The sequence below is a fragment of the Stomoxys calcitrans genome, chromosome 1, assembly GCF_963082655.1.
Source record: "Stomoxys calcitrans chromosome 1, idStoCalc2.1, whole genome shotgun sequence".
NCBI lineage: Eukaryota > Metazoa > Arthropoda > Insecta > Diptera > Muscidae > Stomoxys > Stomoxys calcitrans.
Genome location: NC_081552.1, coordinates 203106634 through 203130019, shown reverse-complemented (window position 1 = coordinate 203130019; position 23386 = coordinate 203106634). Strand labels below are relative to the sequence as shown.

General features: G+C 39.1%; 1 long non-coding RNA gene across 1 annotated transcript in view; it reads right to left on the bottom strand.

Moving 5' to 3' along the window:
* The window catches only part of LOC106086584 (uncharacterized), a 144148-nt gene extending 121453 nt beyond the window's left edge, over nucleotides 1–22695 (bottom strand). The window contains exon 1 of the long non-coding RNA XR_001221149.2: nucleotides 21788–22695. This is a non-coding gene — a long non-coding RNA (uncharacterized LOC106086584). The remainder of the gene's footprint in view (nucleotides 1–21787) is intronic.
* Between the last annotated feature and the right edge of the window lie 691 nt (nucleotides 22696–23386).

Below are 23386 nucleotides of genomic sequence, written 5' to 3'. Positions count from 1 at the left end.
CGGCCCGGCCGAACTTAGCACGCTTTTACTTGTTTTACCTCAAGTCGGTTGTTCTACATTAGAGCGTGAAATTTCGGAATTTTCGGAATTATTTGGGAAAATCTTGAAAAATTGAAACATTGTATTCTTCAGACACCAAGAAAAGAGCAATTATCGGTTTCTTAAGTATTTTGATGGAATCATCCTCATCGCAGAGCTTAAAACTTGAATCGAACAGCTCTCATTGAAATGTGAGAAGTTTGCCCCTGCTCCTTAATAAAATATTCATGGGCAAATTTGCAATTGCAATGATTTCCTATTCTCCATTTTGTACTTCTACAAGCGCTGCGGTGTATACATAGTGGAAGCGCATTCAAGTGGGACTTTGCATTATAATTTCACCAGTAAATTAAGTGCACCAGCAGCGCTGTATGGCTTGAACTTTCCTTACAAAGCTGCTGAAAATTCCGCAAGTTTTTTGCTTGAATTTATAAAATAAAGCGTCTATTGCCATATGGTATTAAATTACGTAGAGTACTATCCCACTATTCTCCATATAACCGATTTAAACTTCGATTGGCGTATACTTTATAATTTTCGGACCATGGTATATCGAGAAGATTACCCGCTAATAATAAAAACGGTTTCAATCACGAAATTAATTGACCCAATTAAATTTTAAATTGAAATCGCTTCAATCAAGAAAATGCTAATGAAGTCAACCACAGTTGATGAGCACAGGACCCTCTTCCTTATACCAATTTTCAAAAACGCCATATCTCGGAGATGGATACCCCACTTTTAGCGAAATTTTGTATGCCACCTTATGGTACCCCAAAAACACGCAATTGGTATACAATTTTGGGGTCAAATAACTTGGGGGACGCCCCATCCCAAAACCCACCCGAACGGACATGTTTACCGATTGGGACAATATCGGTATCATATGAAAGGTATTCAAGAGTAGAGTACGAAGTTGGCATAAAAATTTAACATTTAGTGTCGGGGGTTACCCTCCGCCCCCAAAAACACCACCCAACAGGGCATTTTTATCGCTTTGGGCAATATGGGTATCAAATGAAAGGTATTTAAAAGTAGAGTACAAATCTAATAAAAAAAGACAAAGAAGGAAATCTGGTAACGACACACATATCATACTGAGGATATGGAAAGAAAATTTTTCCCAACTGCTAGCGTCCTACGTTGGCGGCGAAGAGGATACCGCAAAACTAATCCCTGATGATGGTATATAATGTTTGCTTCCTAGTCCAGAATGAGGTCCAGGTAGCAGTGACCCCCCTAAAGAACAACAAGGCAGCAGGAGCCGACGGGTTACCCGCTGAATTATTTAAGACCGGAGGCGACACGCTGATAAGGCGTATGCATCAGCTTATCTGGCTAGAAGAACGCATACCCGGTGATTGGAACCTCAGCATACTATGTGCCGTACACAAAAAAGGAGACAAGACGGAATGTGCCAACTACAGGGGAATACGTCTTCTCCCCATCACATACAAGATACTCTCGAGCGTACTGTGTGAAAGATTAAAACCTAAAGTCAATGATATAACTGAGCCCTATCAATCCGGCCTTAGACCTGGACTAGATATTCACACTGCGCCAAATCCTGGAAAAGACCCGAGAACGACAATTCAACCTACCTACCATCTCTTTGTGGACTCCAAAGCCGCTTTCGATACCCCTTTGCACGTATCAAAGGTATTTCAAGCCATGTCTGATTATGGTATTCCTGCAAAATTAATAAGACTCTGCAGTATGACCCTTGCTGAGACACGTTCCTCAGTAAGAATAGGAAAGAATCTCTCGGAATCATTTAATACCAAACGAGGTTTTAGACAAGGAGACAGCCTATCGTATGATATCTTTAATATTCTGCTGGAGAAGATTATACGAGATGCAGATGTGAATAGATATGGCACACTTATCACAAGAGAACATATGCTACTCGCCCGACGATATCGATATCATAGGTCGGTCACCGGAAGTAGTAACTGCTGCCTTTGAAAGAATCGAAAGAGAGTCAGTGAAAATGGGTCTGGCAGGAATCAGAGATAAAACGAAATGGATGTTATCAACACTCAAAACGGCGCGTACAACCGAGCAGATAAAGAAAATGAAGAAAGTTGGGAACCACAACTTTGAGATAGTCAATAACTTTATCTACCTCGGCACCGCCGTTACCGAAACGAATGACACCAATTTTGAAATATAGCAAGGAATAATACTGGCAAACAGATGCTACTTAGGATTAAGTAGGCAGTTTAAAAACAAGGCCACCTCTTGACAGACGAAAATTACACTATACAATACACTGATACTACCCTTGTAGTTATATGGTTCTGAGGCATGGGTACATGTGAAAGCACACGAGGCAGTTCTTGGAGTATTTGAGACAGATTCTTCGTAAAATATATGGACCAATTTGCGTTAATGGAGAATATAGGCGATGTATGAACCACGAGCTGTATGACGACGATAGCATAGTTACACACATCTAAATACAACGGCTGCGTTGGCTAGATCATGTTGTCAGATTGGATGAAGAAGCTCCAGCAAAGAAGTCTTTTGAAGGCAAACACGGTGGTACACGCAAACCGGGAAGACCAAAAGCCTAATGGAAAGATCAAGTGATGGGGAACAACTCGAAACTTGGTGTCAGAGATTTTAGAATGAGCGCAGAAGATCGAGGCACTTGGAATGCTATTCTACGTTCGACTAGTGGAACAAATGTTCTGTCATAGCCAATCAGAGTAAAGTAAAGTATGAATGTTTTGGAGATACCTTGGACAATTGGTTCAAACGCATGCAAAAGTGTAAAGATCTTAACGGGGAATAGTTTGAAAAACAATATAGCGATTTTCGATGATTAATACTTATATTTGTTTTCTAATCCCGATATATGAAAGGTATTAAGCAAAATTTCTAGCAGCCAGACTTTTTTGAAAAACGGACGGTCATAATAGTGCTCAATTATCATATTTCAAAAGTAAAAAAATTAGATTCAATTCAATCATTAGCCTTTTTTATACCCACCACCGTAGGATAGGTGGTATATTCATTTAGTCATTCCGTTTGCAACACATCGAAATATCAATTTCCGACCCTACAAAGTATATATATTTCGGATCGTCGTAAAATTCTAAGACGATTTAACGACGTCCATGTGTCTGCCCGTCCATCTGTTGTAATCAATCTACAGCCTTCAAAAATTGAGATATTGAGCTGAAATTTGGCACAGATACGTCTTTTTGATGCATGCTGGTTAAGTTCTTGAACGGGCCTAATCGGACCATATTTAGATATGGCTGTCATATAGACCGATCTGCCGATAAAGGGTCTAATGCCCATAAATGCTTTATTTTTCATCCGATTTCGCTGAAATGTGAAACAGTAAGTTGTTTTAGGCCTCCCGACATCTAACCCAAATATGGTCCATATCAGACTATATTTATATATAGCTGCCATATATACCGATCTGCCGGTAAAGGGTCTGAAGCCCATAAAAGCCTTATTATTACCCGATTTCGCTGAAATTTGAAACAAAGGGTTATCTTAAGCCTCCTAATATCTGACCTAAATATGAATCAAATTAGACTATATTTAGATATAGCTGCCATATAGACCGATCTCCAGATATAGGGTCTAAGGCCATACAAGCTTTATTTTTCAACCGATTTCGTTGAAATTTTAAACATTGAGTAGTTTTACGCCTCCTAACATAGGACCCAAGTGCGGTACAGATCGGACTATTTTTAGATATAGCTGTCATATAGACCGATCTGCTGATAAAGGGTCTGAAGCCCATAAAAGCTCTATTTATTACCCGATTTCGCTGAAATTTGAAACATCCGTCCCAAATATGGTTCGGATCGGACTTTATTTAAATATAGCTGCCATACAGGCTAAAGTAAATAAAAGCTTTATTTTTTATCCGATTTCGCTGAAATTTGAAACAGTAAGTTGTTTTAGGGCACCCGCTATCCGACCCAAATATGGTAAAGATCGGACTGTATTGAGATATAGACCGATGTGCCGATTAAGGGTCTGAGCTCATAAAAGCTTTAGGTATTACCCGATTTTGTTGAAATTTGAAATACAAAAGTCAACAGTGACTTATATTTATTAGCCCTCTCAATATCCGTGTCGAATTTGGGTGCATAAGTTATCCAATTTTCATCGGATTGTGCCAAAAGGGGGTTTTCATATATACCCGAGGTGGTAGGTATTCAAAGTTCGGCCCGGCCGAACTTAATGCCTACATTTTTAGCAGAATTCATTGTGGTTGGTATTCAGGATTCGCTCAGTTAATTTGTATTTTACAATAATGCTACTTAAATGCAATATATGACTCGCCCCATCTTAAAGCCTATATTTTTGCATTCTAATGGGAATTTTAGTTGTTAGTTGTCAACTAATCACATCGAATTTGGCTAAATATTTGAAACATTTCCATTTAAACTAAGCTAAAAGCATGAAAGCTTAGTAAACACTCCATGCTGAAAAGGAGGATATGGGAATTTTGTTTCAGTTGAACTTTAAGCCAATTTGCTTTTCCCATTAGCATCTATGTATGCCCCAAACTTCCATTATCCTTCTACAGGTGCCATGTCAAAATTGTTTAACTTCCTACTAACATTGTGGCTGAGTGACACCAAATGCCATTGTCCAGCCGCCAACATCCATTAACGTGTCAAAACAAAAGGCTACCCGAAATTTCATTTTCATTTCAATGCAGTCCAGTGACCATTGCTGTCATGCCAACTTGACAGGCAGTGACCAAAGGAAAAAAAATTACCTTTTTTTTTTAAATTTACGGCCGTCTACCATCTAATAATAAAAAGTGGCAATAAATCAAGTTCGTTTTCAATATCTCACAAAACAAGAATATTCGCACCAAAGCGCCATTCATCCCTAATGCATTCTTTGGGACGACCATCCTCAACTTATTATTGTTCAAGTCAAGGGGACTCCTTTGGACTTGTTTCCAAATTTATTTGCATTTTTATTGCTTTTTGCATTGTTGGCCTCAAGCCATGGTCTTGGTAGCCCCATTGTCCAATGATCACCGGCTGAACATCTGCTGCCCGATGACCAACAAGTGATAAATGTGACATTTTTCGATTAGCGATTAGAAGACTCTTAGAGCTTTAAAGACAAATGTCTGTGGACTCTTGCAAGTGGCGGTTGGCGCTCTCGTCTTTGGTAAGAGTAAGATTATTAGCTCGTGTTAGAGAGGACGGACCATGTGGCATTTGCTATACCGACACAACACAATGGTAAATTTTGCTTTCGGAGGCTTAAATGGACATGTGTTTTCATACTGTTTTACTGAGATAAGGAAGCGACAAACATGAAAACAAAAGAAATTCTTTTTATTTGCAGAAAAAAAAACTATTTTAACGATATCGATAGTTTTCTCATTAATAAACTTTTACACGGCAGTTTGATGGACCTTGAACTTGGACAGCTCAAGTGGTTACATTTATTGTGCAAATGCATTTTTATACCCTACACCACCACTGTGGTACAGGATATTATAACTTAGTGCATTTGTTTGTAACACCCACAAGGAAGAAAGACAGACCCAATCGACTCAGAATCACTTTCTGATTCGAACTCCGTCTGTCTGTCTGTCCATGTTAATTTGTGTACAAACTATAGGTCGCAATTATCATCCGATCGTCTTCAAATTTGACACAGGCATGTTTTTCCGCCTAGAGACAAAGCCTATGGAAATTGGAAAAAATCGGCTCAGATTTGGATATAGCTCCCATATATATGGTCGTCCGATTTGCAGTAATAATGCAATGAAGGAGAAGTATCGGGAGAAAAGGAGAGAGGAGAAACGTCTATTCCGCGGAAAGAAAAAGGAAATGGAAAGTCGTGAGTGGGAGCGAATTAAGATGTACAGGAGTCAGAATGAAGTCCGGAAATTCTACCAAAGAATTAAGCATCAAACCGATGGCTTTGTTGCAGGCACATCTTCCTGCAGAGACAAAGAAGGAAATCTGGTAACTGACACAGATAACATGCTGTGGATATGGAAAGAACATTTTACCCAACTGCTAGTGTCCGATGTTGGCGGCGAAGAGGATACCGCAGAACCAATCCATGATGATGGTATAGAATGTTTACCTCCTAGTCAGAATCAGGTCCAAGTAGCAGTGACCCGACTAAAGAACAACAAGGCAGCAGGAGCCGACGGGTTACCCGCTGAACTATTTAAGACCGGAGGCGACACGCTGATAAAGCGTATGCATCAGCTTATCTGCGCAATCTGGCTAGAAGAACGCATACCCGATGATTGGAACCTCAGCATAATATGTCCCGTACATAAGAAAGGAGACAAGACAGAATGTGCCAACTACAGAGGAATAAGTCTACTCCCCATCGCATACAAGATACTCTCGAGCGTACTGTGTGAAAGATTAAAACCTAAAGTCAATGAGATAATTGGGTCCTATCAATGCGGCTTTAGACCTGGTAAATCTACTTTGGACTAAGTAAGCAGTTGAGAAACAAGGCCACCTCTTGACAGACGAAAATTACGCTATGCAAGACACTGATATTACCCGTGTTGTTATATGGCTCTGAGGCATGGATACTTGTTAAAGCAGACGAGGCAGTGCTTGGAGTATTTGAGAGAAAGATTCTTCGCAAAATATATGGACCAGTTTGAGTTAATGGAGAATATAGGCGACGTATGAACCACGAACTATATGACGACGATAGCATAGTTACACGCATCAAAATACAACGGCTGCGTTGGCTAGATCATGTTGTCAGAATGGATGAAGAAGCTGCAGCAAAGAAGTCTTTTGAAGGCAAACACGGTGGTACACGCAAACCGGGAAGATCAAAAGCCAAGTTGTCGGGAACACCTCGAAACTTGGTGTCAGAGAGAGTAAATGCATTTTTAATAAAACTTAGAATCAAATATACTTCTTTTACACTTTTTTCAAAAGCAAACTAAAAATAAAAGCTGATAACTGACAGAAGAAAGAATGCAATTACAGAGTCACAAGCCGTTGAAAAAATTTGTCAACGCCGACTATATGAAAAATCCGCAATTACTTTGGACAACCCAATATATCACTAATCTTTTCAACATTTTGTACAGCGCTTTGCCCGATTACTACCACTATATCGGAGAAGGTTGCTCAAATAAGTTCAGATTTAGATACAGCTCCCATATATATGTTCGTTCGTATGTAAAATGGTCATTTGTTGTAATTTAGTGGGAAGGATTATTCTCTTGACTCTCGACATTACTGGTGAATTTCATAGAAATCGGTTCAGATTTAGATATAGCTGCAATATATGTATATCACCCAATTTTCACTTGTAGAGTCAAGATTTTTCACAACGCTTTCCTCGACGACTACCACAATATCTGAGAAGGTTGCTCGAAATCGCTTTAGATTTAGAAATAGCTCCCATATATATGTTCGTCAGATTTTGGGTAATTTGCAATAATGCTGTCATTTGTCCGCCGTATTTATTACAGTTTGACCATATTTACACTAAATTTGATACGGGTCGTTCAATAACCCATCTGAAAACATCCGCCGAGGTCCATTAAATTTGATTCAGAATAGGATATAGCTCCTACATTGGTAGGTAGGTGTTGGGTATTATACAGTCAGCACCGCTCGACTTTTGCCCTTCTTACTGGTTTGGGTATTTATAATTTTGCAGATAATTTGGGTATAAAAACATTTTCCAAACAATTTTTGATGATTTCGTATTCTTTGCATACAAACCTGACCTGATCTCATAAAACCGGATTTTAGTTATATATAGCCACTACATAGAGCGATCTCCAAACTTTAAGCCTTGAGGCAATAAATTGGACACTTTTCATGCGATTTCGATAAAATTTGGCACAGTGAGTTTTGGTACACTCCTACCTATTTTTGTGAAGTGTTATTCAGATGGGACTATACTTGGATATAGGTTGCCCAAAAAGTAATTGCGGATTTTTCATATAGTCGGCGTTGACAAATTATTTCAACGGCTTGTGACGCTGTAATTGCTTTCTTTCTTCTGTCAGTTATCAGCTGTTACTTTTAGCTTGCTTTAGAAAAAAAGTACGCGAAATTTTGTTTACATTTGTTTGTTTGGCGTCAATTTTAATATGGAGCCCACAAAGGAGCATTTTCGTCATATTTTACTTTATTATTTCCGTAAAGGAAAAAACGCGGAGCAGGTTGCTAAAAGGTTACGAGATGTGTATGGTGATAAAGCCTTAAAAGGAAGACAGTGTCAAAATTGGTTTCGCAAATTCCCTTCTGGATATTTTTCACTTAAAGATGAGCCACGTTCAGGTCGGCCAAATGAAGTTGATGATGACCAAATCAAAGCATTAATCGAATTGGATCGTCATGTAACTGAGCGTGAGATAGGAGAGAAGTTAAATATACCAAAATCAACCGTTCATTATCACATAAAAAGTCTTGGACTGGGAAAAAGCTTGATATTTGGGTACCACATGTATTGAAAGAAATTCATTTAACAAACCGAATCAATGCTTGTGATATGCACCTTAAACGCAATGAATTCGATCCGTTTTTAAAACGAATCATAACTGGATATGAAAAATGGATTGTTTACAACAACGTTAGTCGAAAACGATCATGGTCCAAGCATGGTGAAGCAGCTCAAACCACTTCAAAGGCTGATATCCACCAAAAGAAGGTTATGCTGTCTGTTTGGTGGGATTGGAAGGGTGTGGTATATTTTGAGCTGCTTCCAAGGAACCAAACGATTAATTCGGATGTTTACTGTCAACAATTGGACAAATTGAATACAGCCATCAAGGAGAAGCGACCAGAATTGGTCAATCCTAAAGGTGTCATATTCCACCAGGACAACGCTAGACCGCACACATCTTTGGTCACTCGCCAAAAACTGAGTGAGCTTGGCTGGGAACTTTTGATGCATCCACCATATAGCCCTGACCTTGCATCATCAGACTACCATTTATTTCGATCTTTGCAGAACTCCTTAAATGGTAAAACTTCGGCATTGATGAGGCTATAAAATCGCACTTGGTTCAGTTTTTTGCAGATAAAGGCCAGAAGTTCTATGAGCGTGGAATAGTAAATTTGCCAGGAAGATGGCAAAAGGTTATCGAACAAAATGGCAATTATATATTTGATTAAAGTTCATTCTAAGTTTTATAAAAAATGCATTTACTTTCTATTAAAAAATCCGCAATTACTTTTTGGGCAACCCATAGCTGCCATATAGACCGACCGCCCGATCTCCCGATATAGGGTATGGATCCATTTATTACCCGAATTCGATGAAATTTGGCAAAGTGTGTTCCGATAGACCCATACCTATTCCTGTCAAATGTGGTCCAGATCAGACCATATTTAAATATAGCTGCCATATAGACCGATCTCCCTACATAGTGTAATGAGCCTATAAAAGGAGCATTTTTCATACTGTTTCGATGAAATTTGGCACAGCACAGAGTTCTGGTATGCATCTTAACCTTTTTGTTGAATATTGTACAGATCGGACCATAGGTGTACAGATCGGACCATAGCTGCCATATAGACCAATCTCCCGATACAGAGTATTGAGCCCATAAAGGGAACATTTTTCATCCGATTTTGATGAAATGTTAAACAGTGGGTTTTAATAGACTTTGGGCAATATGGGTATCAAATAAAGGTGTCTAAAAGTATATGACATAACAATTTATTCCTTGGTGTCTGTAAGGGCTTAAGAAGTCAAATCGGGAGATCAGTTTATATGGAAGCTATATCAGGTTATGGACTGATTTGGACCGTACTTGGCAGTTATTGAAAGTCATAACAAAACATTACATGCTTAATTTCAGCCAAATCGGACATAAATTGCGGCTTGTAAGGGCTCAAGAAGTCGAATCGGCAAATCGGTTTATATGGGAGCTATATCAGGTTATAGACCAATTCGGACTGTACTTGGCTCATTTTTTGAAAGTCATAACGGAAGACTACATGCACAATTTCAGCTAAATCGGACAAAAATTACGGCTTCCAGGGGCTCAAGAAGTCTAATCTGGAGATCGGTTTATATAGGAGCTATATCTAAGTCTGAACCGATGTGGCTTATTTACAATCCCCAATGATCTACACCGATAGTAAGTATCTGTGCAAAATTTCAAGGGGCTAACCTTACACGTTCGACCGTTATCGTGATTTCGACAGACGGACATTGCTAGATCGACTCAGAATTTCTGAGTCATAACGTCAAGACGATCAAGAATATATATACTTTGTGGGTTCTTAGACGAAAATTTCGAGGTATTACAAACGGAATTACCAGATTAGTATACCTCCATCCTATGGTGGTGAGTATAATAAGTGCAAAAACTGCAATCAAATTTTACACCATTATCCGGGAACGTCGATTATGCGTAATGCCTCCAGTCCTGAGCATCCCGGATAATCGAGGTCCGACTGTACCTAAGGTTCTTATCTGCCGGATTTTTACTTTTACCTTTAATTTATAATTTTTAAACCCAAGAGAAGGATGGGAGTATATACATTTTTTCATTCCGCTTGAAACACATCGAAATTCCCATTTCCGACCCTATAAAGTATATGTCTGTTGAAATCACGCTGCAGAACTGCAAACTTGCCCATGAACATTCCATTAAGGAACTGGGGCAAACTTTCCACAATCAGTGCTGTCCGATTCAATTTTAAGCTCAATGATAAGGCACCCCTTTGAGGAGAAGCTTTTACATGGCAAAGTACCTCACAAATGTCGCCAGCATTAGGAGGGGACCGCTGAAAAATTTTCTCATGTTCCTGCCAGGATTCGAACCCAAGCGTTTAGCGTCTTTGGCGGACATGCTTACCTCTGGGCTACGGAGGACTCACGCTACAGTCTTTAATAATAGAGATATTGAGCTGAAGCTTTGCACAGATTCTTCTTCTGTCCATAAGCAGATTGATTTCGAAGATTGACTATATCGGACTTTATCTTGATATAACCCCCATATAGACCGATCCGCCGATGCAGGGTCTTAAGCCTATAAAATCCACATTTATTATCCGAATTTGCTGGAATTTGGGACAGTGAGTTGTGTTGGGCCCTTCAACAGCCTTCTTTAATTTGGCCTAGATCGGTTCATATTTGAATATAGCTGCCATATAGACCGATCTCTCGATTTAAGGTCTTAGGCCCATAAATGGCGCATTTATTGTCCGATTTCGACGAAATTTGGGACAGAGAGTTGTGTCAGGCCCTTCGATATCCCTCTTCAATTTGGCCTAGATCGGTCCAGACTTGAATATAGCTGCCATATAGACCGATCCCTCGATTTAAGGTTTTGGACTCATAAAAGGCGAATTTATTGTCCGATGTCGCCGAAATTTGGGACAGTGAGTTGTGTTGGGCCACCCGACATTCCTCTTCTATTTGGCCTCGATCGGTCTTCATTTGGATATAGCTGCAATATAGACCGATCTCTCGATTTAAGGTTTTGAGCCCATTAAAGGCGCATTTATTATCCGAATTTGCTGGAATTTGGGACAGTGAGTTGTGTTACGCCCTTCGACATCCTTTTTTAATTTGGACTAGATCAGTTCAGATTTAGATATAGCTGCCATATAGGCCGATATCTCGATTTAAGGTTTTGGGACCAGAAAAAGCGCATTTATTGTCCAATTTTGCTGAAATTTGGGACAGTGAGTTGTGTTATGCCCTTCGACAACCTTCTTTAATTTGGCCTAGATCGGTCCAGATTTGAATATAGCTGCCATATAGACCGATCACTCGATTTAAGGTCTTTGGCCCACTTAAGACGCACTTATCGACCGATTTCGCCGAAATTTGGGACAGTGGGTTGTGTTGGGCCCTTCAATATCCCTCTTCAATTTGGCCCAGATCGGTTCAGATTTAGATATAGCTGCCATATAGACCGATCTCTCGATTTAAAATCTTGGCTCCATAAAAGGCGCATTTATAATCCGATTTCGCTGAAATTTGACACAGTGGTTTATGGTAGGCTTTTCACCATCCGTGTCGTATATGTTTCAGATCGGTCTATATTTGGATATAGCTAACAAAAAGACCAATATTTTGTTCTACAAAATTGAACAATTATTTGTACTTATTAGACCACTCAATGTCCGTGCCGAATCGGACCATATTTGGATATAGCTGATATGGGGGATTATGAGGAAAGGTGGTATACATATATACCCTAGGTGGTGGGTATCCAAAGTTCGGCCCGGGCAAACTTAACGCCTTTTGACTTGTTTCTACTTTTTTGTTTAAAATATATTATTTTAAATTTGTATTTTTCAAAAATAATTTTTAATTTTTTTTTTCTTATTTTACTGTACAGTCTTGTCAAAATTATTCTGCCTACGGAAATGCCTCCAATGCTTTAGGCTACCTCCCACCCCGTGTTCGATTGAAGAGGTAGTTGCTACGCAGGTTGTGGCAACAAAGATGGAATTGGAGAAAAAATCCATTTCATTTCTCTTCCTTTTAAGGGAAACTACCACCCTCAGTGGGCAACCATCATCGTCTGTCTGTTCATCTAATTTGAGGGCTGATTTCAGAGTGCTGGTAATTACGGTGTACCTTAGAAGGACCATGGACGACTGTAAGCATGTGGGTGTGTGTGTGTGTGTATGCATGTATGTGAGTACTTAGGTATTTGTATTGGTGTCTGTGTGTTTTGTACTATTCTCTAGTCAGAGAGTGAAATAAATGTGAGTGAGGTTTTTTTTTCTGTTTTTTTTCGCAATGATGAGGGGTGGTTTTTGCTACTCACTCTGGATGACGGTGGAGTTTTTTTCTGCACTTTTTCCTGCTTTTGCTGGCTGCCAACATCAAACTCAAATACTGAGTCTGTCCCAAACAAGGGAAACTTCTTCCATACCCTGGCAGCCACACACAGTTGCTGTCGGCATTGCCTCACTCTCACTCCCAGATGAGGGTGGTTGTTGAGTTTTTTTCTTGTTCTTCAATTCATTTTTTCAGGATTTTTTTTCTGTCCCGCTTCTTTGTTACTTTCTATTCATGGACGACTATACGTTGGCTGTCATTGCTAACCCCTGCCCTTAGAGGCAAAGCATGCTGTTTGTTGTTGTTGGCGTTCGTTTTGCTTTCTAGCCGTATTTGTTCGTTTCCCTTCAAACGGCCGGAAACCGCCATTTTTTTATTTCAGTTTTTTTCAATATCACTATAAAATGCAGGAAAAAAACTCCATCCAGGGTTTTTTACCATGCTTGTTGGGTTTGTGTGAGGGCGGGTGGTGAGTATGTGTAGGGATGCCTGTGTGTGTGTGTGTGTGTGTGAGGGCGTCATTTGCCAACGCATAGGGGGTGGGCCCGAGTCCTAGTCACAGCGTTTTTTTTATTCCTCTTTTTCAAATTATATGAGTATGGTGGTTTTTTTCAACAGCTTCACTTTTCCATGATGATTTTGAGCCATTGGAGAATAAAAAAATACATCCACTCCTCTCTCACACACACACACGTTTACCCACCCACACCGTACTACAGCCACCACAGCACATCATTATGCAGCATGGCAAGTTTTTTTTGCCATTTTCATGAGCTCTACTTTATGCCTCTGATTCTCCTCGTTTTCAGTTTTTAATAAAGCAAAAAAACAAAAAATGGTGGTTTTATGGTAAATTAGTAACATTAGCAGGGGCGATGAGTGGGCGATGGCCGCTCGTTCGTGGTCTTCAAATAATTTTTGTTTCAGATTCAAATAGATTTTTGATGATGGCTCTTTAGGGAGAGAATGGCACAAAAAAAGCGACGATAACATCTTTCATTGGGAATTTTTGAGGGCGTCATTGGTTTATCATAAAATGCAATCACAAAACGAATGCTGAAAAGCCAAATTATAATAATAACTTTTGAGATATTTTTTTTTTCTTTTGTTGTTCATTATAATCTCATTTTTTAAATCCCAGAATTTTAAGCTATTAAGTTCAGTGAGAATGGAAATTTGTTTTTTTTTTTCTTCTTGTTTTTGCATTTATACTTTTAATTTATTAGATTTCTTGCCGAAAATGTTTCCTAAAATATATCCGCTTCCGCTCCTTTACTTTTAAATTGACTATTTATTTTTAAATTTTCTTCTTATACGCACCGAACCCTATAAAGTGATATACTAATTTTGGCATTACGTTTAAAGCATCGGGCTATATTCAACTGTGATTATTTCTATTCTTGATCGCCGTCTATATCCGGCTATATCCTTCTAAAGCCCCCATATAAACCCATCTCCTGAAGGCGCAATTCTAATCCGTTGCAGTTAAAATTTGTCCCCTATGTAAGCAGTGCATTGTGTTAGTGAGGGTAAGGATAGGGGGGGGGGTGGAGTAGTGTTCATTGACATTAGTCATGAATTTCTGGATGATGTAGATAGTGGAAAATGCATCTGCCGGAAGTCGATTCCGCATACGAGCCGTTCGAGCGAAAACAAGTAAAAAGGCGTTAAGTTCGATCGGGCTTACATATATACCCGAGGTGGTGGGTATCCGAACTTTGGATATATGTATATATGTAAACCCCCTTTCGTCAGAGTGAAAAATACATAATTTATGCCCCCAAAGCAGCTATACCGAAATATGGTCCGATTTGGACCAAATTCGATTTGGAGTCTAATGAATACAAGTCATTGTTCAATTTTGTACAACAAAAATCGTAAATGCTCCTCTTATGAGCTCAAGACTTTAAATCGAGAGATCGGTCTATATGGCAGCTATCGAAGAAGGATGTCGAAGGGCCCAGCACAACTCACTGTTCCGAATTTCGGCGAAATCGAACAATAAATGCGTCTTTTATTGGCCCAAAACCTTAAATCGTAAGATTGGTCTGTGGGGCAGCTATGTTCAAATCTGGACCGATCTGTGCCAAATCGGAGAAGGATGTGGGAAGCCCTAACACAACTAACTTTCCCAAATATCCAAGTCTGGACCAATCTGAGCCAAATTGCAGAAGGATTTCGAAGAGTCTAACACAACCCACTCTCCCAAATTTCGGGGAAATCGGACAATAAATGCGCCTTTTATGGGCCCAAAACCTTAAATCGAGAGACCGGTCTATATGGCAGCTATATCCAAATCTGAACCGATCCAAATTGGAGAAAGATGTTGAGTATCCTAGCAAAACTCACTGTCCTAAATTTCAGCAAAATCAGGTAATAAATGTGCCTTTTGTGGGCCTAAAATCTTAAATCGAGAGATCGGTCGGGTATATCCAAATCTAACCGTTCTGGACCAAATTAGAGAAAGATATCGAGTGGCCTAACACAACTCACTGTCCCAAATTTCATCAAAATCGGATAATAAATGTGCCTTTTATGCGCCCAAAACCTTAAATTGAGAGATCGGTCGGCTATATCCAAATTTGGACCGATCTGAGCCAAATTGAAGAAGGACGTCGAAAGGCCGAATGCAACTCACTGTCCCAAATTTCGTCGGAATCTTACAATAATTGCGCCTTGTATGGGCCCAAAACCATAAATCGAGAGATCGCTCTATATGGCAGCTATATGCAAATCTGGACCGTTTCGGGCCAAATTCGAGAAAGATGTCGAGTGGCCTAACACAACTTACTGTCCCAAATTTCAGCACAATCGGATAAAAAATGCGCCTTTTATGGGCCTAAGACATTAAATCGAGAGATCGGTGTATATAGCAGCTATGTCCAAAATTTGGCGAAATCGGACAAAAAATGCGCCTTTTATGGGCCTAAGACATTAAATCGAGAGATCGGTCTATATTGAGCTTTATCCAAATCTGGACCGATCTGGGCCAAATTGAAGAAGCATGGCGAAGGGCCTAACACAACCGACTTTCGCAAATTGCGGCAAATTCGGATAACAAATGTGGTTTTTACGGGCCTAAGACCTGCAACGGCAGATCGATCTATATGGGGGCTATATCAAGTTATAGTCCGACATAGCCCATCGTCGAACTTAGGTTAGGTTTAAGTGGCAGTCTGCCACCAGACTCAAATTGCAAATTTTGTCCATGAACTTTCGCACTAAGGAACAGGGGCAAACTTCTCACATATCAATGAGTGCAGTCCGATTCAAGTTTAAGCTCAATGATAAGGGGCCTCCGTTTTAAAGCCGAGTCCGAACGGCGTGCCGCAGTGCGACCCCTCTTTGGAGAGAAGTTTTATATGGCATAGTACCTCACAAATGGCAACATTTGAAGGTTTTTTTCTGATGGTCTCTTTACGATTCGAACCCAGGCGTTCAGCGTCATAGGCGGACATGCCAAACTCTGCGCTACGGTGGCCCCACCCATGATATAAAAATTGGAGGGGAATTAGGAGGGGAAAACCACCGTTCAACATTTTTTTTTCTGATGGTCTCGCCAGGGTTCGAACCCAGGCGTTCGGCGTCATAGGCGGACATGCTAACCTCTGCGCTACGGTGGCCTCCTTCTACTTCCATTTCCGAACTTACAAGAATATATGTTTCTGTTCGTCGTAAAATTCTAAGACGAATTAATGATATCCGTGTGTCTGTCCGTCTATCCGTCCGTCCGCCCGTGTGTCCGTCAGTTTTAATCACTCTACAGCCTTTAAAAACTGGTACATTGAGCTGAAATGTCGCACAGCCTCGTATTTCTTCCATACGCAATTCAGTTCTTGAATGGGCTAAATCGGACTATATTTAGATATATTGGGTTGCCCAAAAAGTAATTGCGGATTTTTCATATAGTCGGCGTTGACAAATTTTTTCACAGCTTGTGACTCTGTAATTGCATTCTTTCTTCTGTCAGTTATCAGCTGTTACTTTTAGCTTGCTTTAGAAAAAGTGTAAAAAAAGTATATTTGATTAAAGTTCATTCTAAGTTTTATTAAAAATGCATTTACTTTCTTTTAAAAAATCCGCAATTACTTTTTGGGCAACCCAATAGTTCCCATATAGACCGATCTGCCGATTTAGGGTCTTAAGCTGGAAAAAGCCCCAGTTTTTGTCCGATTTCGCTGAAATTCGAAACAGGAAGTTGTACGGGGGGCCCCGATATTCAAACCTAATATGACCCATATCGGACCATATTTACATATAGCTGCCATATAGACCGATATGCCGGTTTAGGGTCTTAAATACATAAAACCCGCAATAATTACCCGATGGCAAAGTACCCCACAAATGTAGCCAGCATTAGTAAGGGGATAACCACCACTAAAATTTTTTCTGATGTTCACGCCAAGGTTTGGACCCAGGCGTTCAGGGTCATAGGCGGACATGATAACCTCTGCGCTACGGTGGCCATTGTAAAGAAGATATACTTCCGAATACCTTTCATTTAAGTCCCATATTGTCATGCAAATGCAAATTGCAAAGACAATGCAAAGACATTTCTCTCAGGAACAGGGACAAACTTCCACATATCGATGAGTGCTGTCCGATTCAAATTTAAGCTCAATGAAAAGGGCCCTCCTTTTCATAGCGGAGTCTAAACGGCACGTCGAAGGAGTAAAGCTAGCCAATTGAAATTTTGCACAAATACTTTTTATTAGTATAGGTCGAGTTGGATTGTAAATGGGCCATATCGGTCCATGTTTTGATATAGCTGCTATATAAACAGGTCTTGAATCTTGACTTCTTGAGCCACTAGAGAGCGCAATTCTTATCCGATTTGGCTGAAATTTTGCATGAGGTGTTTTGTTTTGATTTCCAACAACTGTGCTAGGTATGGTTTAAATTGGTCTATAACCTGATATAGCTTTCATATAAACCGATCTTGGATTTTGACTTCTTGTGCCACTAGAGGGCGCAATTCTTACCCGACTTGGCGGAAATTTTGCATGAGATATTTCGTTATGACTTCCAACAACTGTACTAAGTATGGTTCAAATCGGTACATACCCTGATATAGCTCCCATATAAACCGAACTTGAATCTTGACTTCTTGAACCACTAGAAGGCGCAATTCTTATCCGATTTGGCTGAAATTTTGCACGAGGTGTTTTGTTTCGACTTCCAACAACTGTGCTAAGTATACTTAAAATCGGTGCATCACCTGATATAGCTCCCATATTTTTTTTGAAATTTTGTTTTGACTTCCACCAACTGTGCTTAGTATGGTTCAAATTGGTCCATAACCTAATATAGCTACCATATCTGTTCTTGACTTCTTGAGCCACTAGAGGGTGCAATTCGTAACAATTTTGCACGAGGTGTTTCGTTATGACTTCCAACAACTGTGCTAAGTGTGGTTCAAATCGGAACATAACCTGATATAGCTCCCATATAAACCGATCTTGAATCCTCACTTCTTGAGCCACTAGAGGGCGTAATTCTTATCCGATTTGGGTGAAATTTTGCACGAAGTTTTTTTTGTTTTGACTTCCAACAACTGTGCAAAATATGGTTCAAATCGGTCCATAACCTCATTTAGTTGCCATATAAACCGATCTTGAATCTTGACTTCTTGAGCCACTAGATAGCACATTTTTTATCCGATTTGGGTGAAATTTTGTATGACGTATTTTGATTTGACTTCCAACAACTGTGTTTGTATGCTTCAAATTACCTTTAACATACGTGTCAAATATGGCCTGAATCGGTCTATGAATCCCCATTTTACTTCTTGAGCCCATAGAGGGCGAAATTCTTAATCGATTTGGCTGAAATTTTACACAATGACTTCTACTATGGTCTCCAATATTCAATTCAGATAACATAGCAATTCTTTTTTATCCTTTGTTTGCCTAAAAAGAGATACCAGGAAGAGAACTCGACAAATGCGATTCATGGTGGAGGGTATATAAGATTCGGCCCGGCCGAACTAAGCACCTAATTCGAACTTAATACGAAATTCGCACTCTACTCCCGATTACCTTTCTTTTGGATCCCATATCGTCCCGATCGGTCTACTTTTATTTTTGAGTGGTGCTTTTGTAAGGGAGGAGCTCATCCATGCTTCAGATATCAAAAAAAAATTATAGCCTGTTGCTCCTTTCTGACCAACCTACACAATCTGTGAAAATACGGAACAAACAAATTTACAAACATACAAAGACAATTTAATTTCCTTAGATTTAGCATCGTTCCCAATTAAAGCGCATTATGCACCTCTTGCATTGACATATCGTAAACTAAATTTTCGTTACCGGTACCGCTACCGTTATTGAAAATTTCGCTTGCTGACATGCAGCCAAATGAAATTTGCTTCGCTTAACAGGGTAACATAATATGCTTGGTGAATTTTCACTTTCAACTACGAATGAAAATGTATCCTTGAATAACTTCGTGCAACATGAAATAAAGTTATTTGCATATAAAAACGATTAACTACAGAACATATCTACTGTATTAGCTAAAAATGATTAAAATTCGGCCAAAATTACAAATCGATAGTTGTCGCCATCTTGTATTCTACACAACTATTATTCAGTGGCGACATAAATGTCTTGGCTGCAATCACACTCAGCGTAAGCCTGAGCGATACCGATGTTGTCAACCCGACACGTTTTATGAAATCAATAGGTTTTATTCCATGACACCGCATAAACATTTTCTCTACTTGCAATGTCACCCTGTTGCAAAGCGAAAATTTCCCCGTGTAACAACGTTCGGACCTTTAAAATTATACACGCCTTAAAGCCTGCTACGAATTGATGACGTTACTACTGAAAGTAGTATTAGAAACGACAACATGATGACAACATCGTCATGAACATTTATGTCAACCATAGTTGGTTGATGTCTTCGCTAAGTACCTTTAGTCGACAGAGTCTGAACTACAAGAAAATTAAACGGGTAACAGTATTGCCGACACTGTGCTAAAATGGTTCTGTAAGTTCCGTAACAGTATTGCCGACACTGTGCTAAAATGGTTCCGTAATGTTTTCAATAAAGAGAAAAATAAGTTGAAGATTATACATGATGTATAGAGATGGGTTTCTACCGGGTATATACCCAACGCTTGGGTATTTATTGGGTAAATACCCAATAAATTCCTTTTTTGGGTATTTATAATATTGCAGATATCTTGGATATAAAAACATTTTGCTAAACATTTTTGATGATTTCGTATTCTTTGTATATAAACCTGATCTTCTGATCTCATAAAATCGGATTTTAATGATTTATAGCCGCTATATAGACCGATCTCCAGACTTAAAGTCATGGGGCAATAAATTGGTCATTATTCATCCGATTTCAATGAAATTTGGCACAGTGAATTCGTTGAAGTGCTGTTCAGATCGGACTATATTTGTATATAGCTGCCCTTAGACTTACTGCCCGATCTCCCGATATGTGGTATTGAGCCCATAAAAGATCCATTTATTACCCGAATTCGATGAAATTTGTCACAGTGTTTGCTGGTAGACCTCTATCCATTCCTGTTAAATGTAGTCCAAATGGGACCATATTTAGATATAGCTGTCATAAAGACCTATCTCCTGATATAGTGTAATAAGCCAACAAAAGGAACATTTTTCATCCTATTTCGATGAAATTTGGAACAGCGAGTTTTGGTACCCCTCTAAACCGTTTTATTGAATATCGTCCAGATCGGACCATATTTAGATATAGCTGCCAGATAGACCCATCTCTCGATATAGAGTATTGAGCCCATAGAACGAGCATTTTTCATCCGATTTTGATGAAACTTAAAAACAGTGCGTTTTGATAGACTTCTACACTTTTGTGTCAAACATTTTCCAGATCAGACCATATTTGGATATAGCTGCCATATAGACCGATCTCCTGATATAGAGTGTTGAGCTCATAAAAGGATCATTTTTCATTGTAGCTGTATCCAAATATTGTCTGATCTGGACAATGTTCGGCACAAAGGTGTAGAGGTCTATCGAAACGCACTGTTTCAAATATCATCAAAATTGGATGAAAAATGCTCCTTTTATGGGTTCATTACTCTATATCGGGAGACCGGTCTATATGGCAGCTGTATCCAAATATTGTCTGATCTGGACAATGTTCGGCAAAAAGGTGTAGAGGTCTATCGAAACACACTATTTCAAATTTCATCAAAATCGGATGAAAAATGCTCCTTTTATGGGCTCAATACGCTATATCGGGAGATCGGCCTATATGACAGCTATATCCAAATGTGGTGCGATCTGGACGATATTCAACAAAACGTTTTAGAGGGGTACGCAAACTCGCTGTGCCAAATTTCAACGAAATAGGATGAAGAATGCTCCTTTATTGGCTCATTACACTATATCGGGAGATCGGTATATATGGCTGCTATAACCCAATATGGTCCGATCTGGACCTCATTTGACAGGAATAGGTAGGGGTCTACCGGAACACACTGTGCCAAATTTAATCGAATTCGGGTAATAAATGGATCTTTTATGGTCTAAATACCCTATATCGGGAGATCGTTCGGTCCGTCTTTAGGGCAGCTATATCCAAATAAAGTCCGATCTGAACAACACTTCACAGAAATGGCAAATTTGCCAAATTTTCTTGAAATCGGATGAAAAATAACCAATTTATTGTCTCAAGACTTTAAGTCAGGAGATCGGTCTATATAGCGGCTATATATAATTAAAATACGATTTTATGAGATCACAAGGTAAGGTTTATATACAAAGAATACGAAATAATCAAAAAATTTTTGCAAAATGTTTTTATACCCATGATATCTGCAAAATTATAAATACCCAGCTTTTGGGTATACATGGGTAAATACCTTTTGGGTATTTACCCCTTCGCCCATCTCTAATGATGTAGAATGTTTTTATTAAAGGGATGATTAAATAATTGCAAAAAACACTTATAAATAAAAACAAAAGAAAGCACCACTTACCAAGTTTTAATTGAAGTGTTTTTTTTTTCTTGTATACAGCAGTTCACACATATATATTAAAGCATTAACTTTAAAGTTTTTTTTTCAATTCTACAATTTTTTCGATTTTCATTGCAAATTATTAGGTAATGTCTGTTATCGATTAAGATTAAAGGTTAATCAGAACGATGGCAACACACTAAGTTTCTGATATAAATGTGGGTTTTCATTTAACATTGTACACAAAATTCATCTGCAGTCGTTCAGTCATGATTTCACATTACACTGATTTATGTTTTTTTCTAAATGGTTTTTACATTTAACGACGACGGAGAGATCAATGAATGAACCGCATTTAGCCTGAGAAAACTACGAACTAAATAAGTTACTCGCACTTTATTTAACACCAAGTTGAATGGGAGACGAAGAGAAGTACGTTTGTAAGTTTAAATGATTAGCTGCAGTTTTCTGTTATCGATAACAACCACTGAGGGCTAAACAGAACCCTCGTATATGGTCGGTCGGCTTCCACAAAAGCTGTGCAACATTCTTTGTACTCGTATGAATATGAGGTTTTTATTTCAACGTTTTACACAAAATTCATTGGCACCATTGAATTCTGCATTCACTTTCACTTAATCAAACATTGTTTAAGTTTTAATTTTATGGTTTTTGCACTTAAATCACGTTTCATCATACTTTTTTATATGTACTTCGATGGAGAATTCAACGAATAAACCGCACTAAGCCCGAAAAAATAAAGAACTGAATAAGTTGCTCGCGTATATATACGAATGTTTTCGCGCACTTTATTTGTCAGCAAATGAGAATGGGAGAGGAAGAGAAGCACGTTATTCGAGAATTTGCAAGATTAGCTGCTATTTTCTGAGAGCTAAACAGAACGGCACTCGCAAAAGCTGTGCAACACACTATGTACTCGTATGAATATGGGGTTTTTATTTTACTTTTTATACAAAATTCATTTGTCACCATTTGATTCTGCATTCACTTACACTAAATCAAACTTTGTTTAAGTTTTATTTTTATGGTTTCTGCACTTAAAACACGTTTCAACATATTATTTTATATGCAATTCGACGGAGCGTTTAACGAATGAACCGGACTTAGCGCGAGAAAACAAAGAACTGAATAAGTTAGTTGCTCGCATATGAATGTTTTTGAGCACTTCATTTGACAGCAAATGAGAAAGAGAAGTACATTAAATGACAATTGGCTACTTTTAATTGCTAGATAACTTCTGTTCTCAATCGAATGTGTGTGTGTCCCGCACTAGCAGTTAGAAGGAGTTTCAATTTTTTCTGGGAAGGGATTTACACTTATCGAAATCAGTTGTTGTAGCCACATTTGTATGTGGAGGTAGCGATTCTCGTCAAGCTCGTTCCGGTCCATAGGACGATTGCCGCGGGAACGTTATGGTCATTGGTTATTAAAAGACGCCAATAGCTCGCCTTGTCACATGGAGTATCATAGGCACTCAGTGCCTCTCACTAAGTCTCTCCCTGATTGTCCGCGACTCCAATAGCAGCTACTCCGTATACGAAGCATTCCACTAACCGCAACCTGAGCGTGGCGGAGTGTGTGGAATCCCTAAATAGACCC